General features: G+C 41.9%; 1 pseudogene; it reads right to left on the bottom strand.

Moving 5' to 3' along the window:
- Positions 1 to 1,091: 1,091 nt before the first annotated feature.
- Positions 1,092 to 3,310, bottom strand: Ruvbl1-ps2 (RuvB-like AAA ATPase 1, pseudogene 2; annotated as a pseudogene).
- Between the last annotated feature and the right edge of the window lie 5,857 nt (positions 3,311 to 9,167).

Raw genomic sequence — 9,167 nt, 5'->3', positions numbered from 1 at the left:
CAGACTGACAGTTCTTTAAAGTTTATCGTATGAGTTGAAAACATTCAAGACATGTCATTCTGTGCCCTGCTTACTTGATATAATGTCTTCTCATTCCGGCCAAGTTTTTACAAGTAACAAAAATATATTTTTAAGATTAAGATTAAATAATATCACACACACACACACACACACACACACACTCATACACACACGCACTGAGTTTCTTTACTGTTGACAACAAAGGCTGACTCCTTATCCTAACTATTCTAAACAGTGCCTAGAATCCATATGCCTGTTGGATTCTGTCTTTGTTGAGGTCATTTGAGTTCATACCTGGAAGTAGGATACTTTGATCCTCTGGTATATGTATCTTATAAAAATTCTTAAAGATTACTCTTTTAGAAGTATGGATATTTTGCCTGCATGCATGTTTGTGCATATAGTGTCTATGGGGACCAGAGGGCATTGTCAGGTCCCCTGGATACAGACAGTTCTACCGTGTGGAAGCTAAGAATCAAACCCAAGATTTCTGCAAGAAATGTGTCTCTTAACTTCTTGCCACTGTTCAGTCCTCAATTATCCTGAGTTGCTTTGTTTCTAAGCATATTATTTAGACATAATTGCACAAATATTCATCTCATCTTATTTTCTCTCATTTTGTTTAAATTTCCATATATAATCATTTCTGAATTTTCCCCTGATTGTTCTTAGGGTTTTTGGGTATTTGGGGGTTGTTTGTTTGTTTGTTTGTTTGTTTTTCTCATAAGAAAGACCTTTTCTACTTAAAAATGTTTAAATATGCACTTTTTTATTTTTAGCATTTTACTTATATTCAAGTCATTAATATGCCTTAATATTTTGGTCTTGGGGACAAAGACCAAGAACTAAGGTCTATTTCATTCTTAAGTTGTTTTTAGGCCATTTTGATTTGTCCTTCTTTACCTATTTTAATCATCAAAATAAAATTCAGTTTTATTAGAAAACAAGCTAGGTGGGAAGGGGTTTCTTCCAAACAACCATGGAGGTTTGATAATTTACAAGGCATTCTTGAGGCAAGACCCTGTCCACTGTGTGGGGTCTGTCCTCTGGGTGCAACTCCAAACCCAACGTTACTTCATGTACTTGTCCTGCTGGTCAGCCAGAATCTCGGGAGAGGACTTGGCGTCAAAGAGGAGCTTGCTGATCTCTTCCACATGCTCCTCCTCTATACTGTTCTTCCCATTGATCTTTGTCAGCAGGTTGACTTGGATCAGCAGCTGCACTGAATACCTCAGAATGGTCTTGGTGCCCATCTCCCCAAGGTAGTTCAGTGCCTCCTCACTGTTGTTGATGCCGTCCTTTTTGTTTTGTTTTGTTTTTTATGGGTGTTCCCTTCCCCACCCTCCCCCATTGCCGCCCTCCCCTCAACAGTCTAGTTCACTGGGGGTTCAGTCTTAGCAGGACCCAGGGCTTCCCCTTCCACTGGTGCTCCTACTAGGCTATTCATTGCTACCTATGAGGTCAGAGTCCAGGGTCAGTCCATGTATAGTCTTTGGGTAGTGGCTTAGTCCCTGGAAGCTCTGGTTGCTTGGCATTGTTGTACATAAGGGGTCTCGAGCCCCTTCAAGCTCTTCCAGTTCTTTCTCTGATTCCTTCAACAGGGGTTCTATTCTCAGTTCAGTGGTTTGCTGCTGGCATTCGCCTCTGTATTTGCTGTATTCTGGCTGTGTCTCTCAGGAGCGATCTACATCCCGCTCCTGTCAGTCTGCACTTCTTTGCTTCATCCATCTTGTCTAATTGGGTGGCTGTATATGTATGGGCCACATGTGGGGCAGGCTCTGAATGGATGTTCCTTCAGTCTCTGTTTAATCTTTGCCTCTCTATTCCCTGCCAAGGGTATTCTTGTTCCCCTTTTAAAGAAGGAGTGAAGCATTCACATTTTGATCATCCGTCTTGAGTTTCATATGTTCTATGCATCTAGGGTAATTCAAGCATTTGGGCTTAGCTACTTATCAATGAGTGCATACCATGTGTGTTTTTCTGTGATTGGGTTACCTCACTCAGGGTGATATTTTCCAGTTCCAACCATTTGCCTACGAATTTCATAAAGTCATTGTTTTTGATAGCTGAGTAATATTCCATTGTGTAGATGTACCACATTTTCTGTATCCATTCCTCTGTTGAAGGGCATCTGGGTTCTTTCCAGCTTCTGGCTATTATAAATAAGATTCCCTCCTTCTTAATGATCTGCATCGTCTCCTGTGGCGTATACAGCATGGTCCTGATGATCATCACCTGGTCCAACAGGACCAATGGGATGCCGCATGGTGAAGTGATGTCCTCAGTGCCTCGGTTGGATGCAAAGATGACAATGGGGGTGATGGAGGAGGACTCCAGGGCTCGGTGCAGGTAGGTAAAGCACTCGATATTCAGCATATGGACCTCATTGACAAACCACTCCAGGGACCAACTCTGCAATGCCCTGGTCAGTGCATTTGTTCACCACCTTGTTGATCTCCCCTCGAAGTTTATCTGTGATCTCTGTCTTTTTTGGCTCCAACAACTGGCTCGTCATAGACAAAATATCTTGCCCACCCTGAGGCCGTGAATCAGCCACGTCCAGTTCAAGCAAAGTCACATCTTGTATGATTTCCTTCTTCTTGTGCACATCTCCCTTTGGCAAAGGGACGTACTCTTCAGCCTCAAGGTCAAATTCTGTAGCATAGGTGTTACACCTATCTTGCCTCTTCACAGCTCCACTGTTAGCTTCAATGTAAATCGCATCTCCAGACTTTACTCATTCTTTCTGCAAACTTTCAAAAAATACTGGGATCCAGCTTCCTCTGTTTGGTTCCTTTGGCAGTCTTCAGCCCTATGATTACATGGCTGATGGTTTTGCCATACCCATCCATAGGACTCTTTGTCTCACAGGGAGTGAGCTCTGTCACCTCCCTTTCATAAACTTCCTTAGTCTCCTTTATCCACAGCCCAATACCCCTGAGCAAGTTCTCCATCAGAACCTCTGTCTTCTCCATCTCCGTTGAGTATATTCGCTAGCCACCATCGTGCAGAAAGGAATTTTACTGCCCAGTTCCTGAGCAATAGCCAGAGCCAAGGCTGTCTTTCCAGTTTCAGTAGGCCCTGCCAACAAGACAGCTCTCCCAGCCATTTTCTTGCTTTTGATTAATTTGACTGGGATGCCACGTGCCTCTCTCACGTTCTCTTGGCCCACGAGCTCCGAAATCGCCTGCTTGGCCAGGCGTCTATCGTCCAGCCCAAGACCTTTCATGTGACTATGGGAGGCGATGTGCTGCATCATCGTGGTGCTCTTCACCTCCTCAATCTTCATTTTGCCGAGTGTCTGGAGCCACAACCTGTGTGGAGAGGTAGCTTGTTTTACTTTATAATGTTGGGGTCCAGGAATTGCTTCACAGACCACACAGCTGATCTCAGTTAGACAGCCATAGTTTATTGAGCATACACCCAAGACTGATTAACCAGAGCCACGGACCGGATTCGGGAACAACCATGACCAAGTTAAGATCTTCCAGGGCTTTTAAGCCCCAAATCCCCAAATATCTATGCCAAGTTATTCCACCAATTAGGATTTAGGAATAGGGGATTTCCTTGGGAATATTATCTTTGTTGTACGTTTATCCTGTTTCCATTGTTTGGAGTATTCAACTGTAGCAGGGGGCTTGCCTTGTCTAATATCCATGGCTTAACTTGAATACTAGAATGGAACTTGTCTTGTCTAGCATTCATGTCTTAAGTTGTCAACCCGAATGTCAGTTAGCCACATACAAGTCTCTTTAGGCCAAGTAGGATGTCAATTCCCAGGGAGGTCTTGGGAACTTAAACTGCTCAAATGCTACTCAACATGGAAGTCTTATTCCAAATGTTTCTTATAATGGTGCAGGTGTCTCTTACGTTGGGGTATATCCCAGGGTCAGCTTATAAAAGAAAATACCATAAAAGCATATATACAGGTACAGGAGGCATTGTTGGGTGGTTGGTTCGGATCCAAGCTTATTTTGGCTAACTATAGAAAGCAGTTCTACTGACTTTTATTGTGATTGGTTTCCAAGGGCACAGAACATAATAGAATATGCAATCAATCTTGGTATTAGGAGTTTCCTAGTAACAACGAAAACACATGAGGAAATTTCCTTGTAATGGCAGGCTAGTTAGGGCCTGTTACCTAGGCCGTAACATTTTACTTAGGTCCTCATAATGAGTTTGCTCAATTTATTTTATTATAATTGTATATGTTTCTTTAATCTTAAAAGAAATTCTTAAATAATAACAGTATTATTTATCAGGCGACCATGAGAAGCATTCATTTTATTACACTTTATTCGTGACATATCGTCTTGCTCAGAGCCCAGGGTCACTCTGAACTTCTAATCCTTTTGTCTTTGCCTCTCACAGGAATAAAAATGCAAGGTTCATAAAAGAGTAAACTTCAAAGGAAGCCGAAGATATTTATTTTGATAACTAATAAATTCTAGTCCTCAAACAGAGTTAAGAATGGTAATAATCTCAGATTCTCTGATAATTCCCTGTCTCTTCCTCTCTCTCCATTATCTCTGGGACTGGATCCACCAGCTTTGTGTGTACTAGGAAACAGCTACTCAGTGCCTTGTTCCATTAGTGCAGAGAGTTTCTGCCGATGGGGCTATGAGATGTTAAGAACAATCAAGTGGCTCCCTCAGCTTTACACTGTTATAAATTAACAGTTTAGAGCAAAGAGAATCTATGGCCCATACCTCTGCTACTCACACTCAGCTCAGCTCCATTTCTAAGAGCAGAGAGAGTTACATCTTCTCTTATTGGGACCAATCGGAAGCTCTTTATAGTCAAAGGAAATAAAGAGGTAATTAGTCTAGACTGGGCCAAGCACTAGCCATGCAGCCTTGGGATGAAGGTAACTGTTCACAGGTCATGAGGCAAGGTTTTAAAAAGAACGGGGGCGGTGGGGGGAGACATGAGACTGGATTCATGCCTTCGTAGTCAGGGGAGCTTGCTGCTGCACAGTCAAGAAGACCAGAGTCTGGATCCCTGCTACCAAAAAACCAGAGGAGCATCACCTGTAGCACCAGCTTTGAGGAAAGTGATACTCTCTCATAACACACACACACACATGCACATGCACGTACACATGCATGCACACGCACATGCATACACGCACACACATACACATGCACACGCACGCACACACGCACACGCACACACACACGCACACGCACACACACAAGCACACTCACACACACACACCACACACAAATAAATAAATAAGACATGCACATACATTACAGAAAAATAACATCAAATGCCAGAGAAAAAGGATCCACCTGCTCTGACATATAGGAAGCTTTCAGTCTGTCACGGAAACTTTACTTTTTCATATTAGCATTCGAAATGATATTTCACTTTTAGATAGGATATGGTCTATCCAATTTGCCTTTATGGTCAAACTCTTACTTACACATTTATGAATACTCTATAAGTGAACTAATACATATTATCTCAGAGCAAGGCAGACCTACAGAACCCCATTCCTAAATTATGAGATGGGCTCATGTTAAACGGTGAAGAAGGATGCGATTGCACAATTGCAGTTTGCTGCGTCGGTTTATTCTTAATAAACTGTACAGATTATATTTATTATCTTTCAGTGGCTAGTGAATTGGAAGCAAAATAAGAAAGAGGACTGAGTAAAAACTGGGGGTGTGAGACAATAGGGCCTGAGGAAAGTAGTTTTAATTTTTTTTTAATTACATGTATTTGTATGTGTATGTGTGTTTACTAGTGCACAAACACATGTGGGTGTACCTGTGTATGTGTATACTTGGGTGTTACTTCTTGGGTGTGCATGTCCCTGTGTGTCTTTGTGTGAGCTTGTGTGTGTGTGTGTGTGTGTGTATGTATGTGTGTCTGTGTGTGTATACATTTGTGGGTTTGTACTTGGGTGTGTGTTTTTTGTGTGTGTGCTTCTGTGTGTGACTATGTAAGATTATGTGAACTATGAACATGCAGGTACCTGAAGAGGTACATGGGTATTATATCTCCTGAAACTGTGTTTGTACATGGTTGCCTGCCAATGAGGTGGGTGCTGGGAACTGAACACAGGTAGGTGGGTCTCTACAGCAGCTATAAGTGTTGTGCACAGCTGAGTCAGATCTCAAGCCCAATGTTGTAGTTTTTAGTAGAAAGCCAAAATGAAACACACGAGTAATGCTTGTGTTCAAGAGAATGCAAGAATAAATAGATATAAGGAGATAAAGAGCTTCTAGTATGTCTCATCATAAAACAGAAAAGCATCACAGGGGTCACATCAATACACACCACCGGACAAAGACTTTGGGTCACAGACACAACAGTGTGGCTCCAATTAATGACAATGAGCTGCATACTTGCAAGGTTCAAAATGTTACTATTATCTACGCATAGTTGATCATACCTCCAACTCAGGATCACCACAAGTTCAAAGCTGGACTGGGCGAGAGAGAGAGAGAGAGAGAGAGAGAGAGAGAGAGAGAGAGAGAGAGAGAGAGAGAGAACAAGTTTGATGTTATATGTTTCTCTACCATTTTATAAAAAATACTACAGGTTAATGAAGTTGGCATTAAGAAATTATTCTGGGCCACAAGACAGCCAAATCAGAGAAGGAACTTGGCACCAAACCTGATGGAATGAGTTTTATCCCTGGGAACAGCATGGGAGAAAATGAGAACCGACCTCACCTCCAATTGCCTTCTGATTTCCTCATTTCCTGTCAAGTATTTTCTTAATTAGTGATTGATGGGAAGAGGCCCAACCCATTATGGGTGAGCAATATCTAGCCTGATGGTCCTGGGTTCCATAAAAAAGAAGGTTGAGAAAGCCATTTAAAGTAAGCCATTAAGTAGCCCTCTGGGATCTCTATATCCAGTTTCCTGCCATGTTTGAGTTCTTATCCTAACTTCCTTTGATGATGAGCTGTGATGTGAAGTAGAAGCTGAATAAAACCCCTTCTCCCCCCAAGTTGCTTTGGTCATGGTGTTTTATCACAGCAATAGTAATCTTAACTAAGATAATGAGTCCGTAGTATCGTTCCTAATCTGTTCTGATTATGTTTTGGTCCAGAAGCCTATTTTGTCAGTCATTAAAATGACTATATCAACTTGTTTCTTATATCCATTTGCTTTGCATATACTCTCCTATTCTTTTTCCATGAGGCTCTGACTAGCATTGGTATGGAGGTGTGTTTCTTGGATACAGCAGAACAATGGATTCTGTTTCATCATCCATTGTTAGTCTAAGTCGTTTTTACTGGGAAAATGAGACCATTTATCTTGAGAGATATCAATGGATGGTCTTCCCTGAGTCCTGTTAGTTTGTCCTTGAGAGAGAAAGAGAGAGGCAGACAGACAGAGAGAGTTTCTCCTCTTTCAATTTGTTGTTCTGAGGCTATTTAATCCTTGTGTTCCTTGGAAGTGGTTACTATCTTTATGTTGGAGTTTTCCAACTTAAAGATAAGTATTATTTAATTTGGTCTTATCATGTAGTATATTTATCTTTTCTGTGGGTGAATGGGAAGAAAGGATGAAGGAGAAGGTCTACATGATTTAGTGGATACATGGGAGGAAAGGAAGGGGAGGCCACAGTAGGTAGACTGCTACAGAGCTGGAAATGAGACTGGGGGATTGGTTTTGGATGAGAGGAGGTGAACTTGAAGATCTGCAGTTACCTTACGTGCTTCTCTGGCCAGATTTGCCTGTGGGTTCCCAGATGATGGGTGCCTAAGTTGGGGCTGGGGCTCAGATGATGAGTGGGAAGAAGGACATTCCGAGAATACTTTCAAAGCCAGGTGCAAGACTCTCAAGCTGATATGCAGAGAATGGTGAGCGGTGCCTGGTATACGGTGTCTAGAGCACTCACCAACCCAGAGCTTGGAGAACTAAGGAAATTTAGTGAAGAATATTGGAAGCATGTTCCATTTTAACCATTATAAGGGAAAGTAGATGAAAGCTGTTTCTGTTTTCTTTTCAAGCCCAAACAAAATGTTATTTTAAAGTCATTTACAAGATAGGATATCTCTAAATATCAAAGAGGGGCAAAGACTTTCCCTCTCCAGAAAAAGCAGGTTCCTATCTGGTGCAATGATGGTTACAGAGGACCCGACTCCTACCCTGGAGCTCCCAGGGACTAAATCTCCAACCAAAGAATACACATGGAGGGACCCATGGCTCCAGCTCCATATGTAACAGAGGATGGCATTGTCTGGCATCAAGGGGAGAGGACGCTCTTGATCCGATCATGGCTTGGTGCCCGAGTGTAGGGAAATACTAGGGCAGTGAGGTGGATGTAGGGAGTAGCACCTTCAGGGAAGCAGGGGAGAGGGAGGGAAGAGATGGTGGTTTGCAGAGGGAAAACCTGGAAGGGGATAACATTTTTAATGTAAATAAATAAAATAACCAATAAAAATTTAAAAAACGGGGCTGGAGAGATGACTCTTCAATTCCTCACCATCTATAATGAGATCTTGTGCTCTCTTCTGACCTGCAGGCATACATGCAGGTAGAATGCTATATAAATGACTTAATAAATAAATCTTTAAAAAATAAAAAAAATAGTACCCATGAGCAAAAAGAAGCTTGAATGTCCAAGCCAAGTGCAAGGTCCATGCAGTCATTCATTAGTCCAGGAAGAAGTTATACCTTCTTTACTCCATTATCTCTCCAGATATGCATGCCTTGAGAGGAAAGGGGATGAGCTGAATAGAGCAGGGTAAAGGCAACAGGAAGACAGCTATGTGACTCTCTTTCGGACCTCTGAACTCGTAGACTTTCTAAACTCCAAAACTACTGTGTGTGAAAACAGTATTGGCCAACACTGGAAACTGGCAGATTTCATGAGATTTGTTTTATCAATTCAGATAAAATATCAACAAAAGCAGCATGTGTGGATGCCAACAGACAGATGCCTCAGTACACATCTAGAATACAGGAGGCTGGTTCCTCCACCCTCGAACAGAGTTTCTGTCAACTCTAAAAACGAAGCGAGGAAGCTATAATCCTCCAGAACACATTAAGTTTGGAAAAATATTATTTTGACTTCTTCAGAAGAACGTCTAGGTTGTCACTTGGGAATTGTCCAAAGAAAACAAAAAACAAAACCAAAAAGCAGTCACCTTGGTCAGATGAGTAAGCAACATTCAACTC

The sequence above is a fragment of the Rattus norvegicus genome, chromosome 1, assembly GCF_036323735.1.
Source record: "Rattus norvegicus strain BN/NHsdMcwi chromosome 1, GRCr8, whole genome shotgun sequence".
Classification (NCBI taxonomy): domain Eukaryota; kingdom Metazoa; phylum Chordata; class Mammalia; order Rodentia; family Muridae; genus Rattus; species Rattus norvegicus.
Note: the sequence above shows the minus strand (reverse complement) of the source record. Positions and strands in the feature narration are given on the sequence as shown.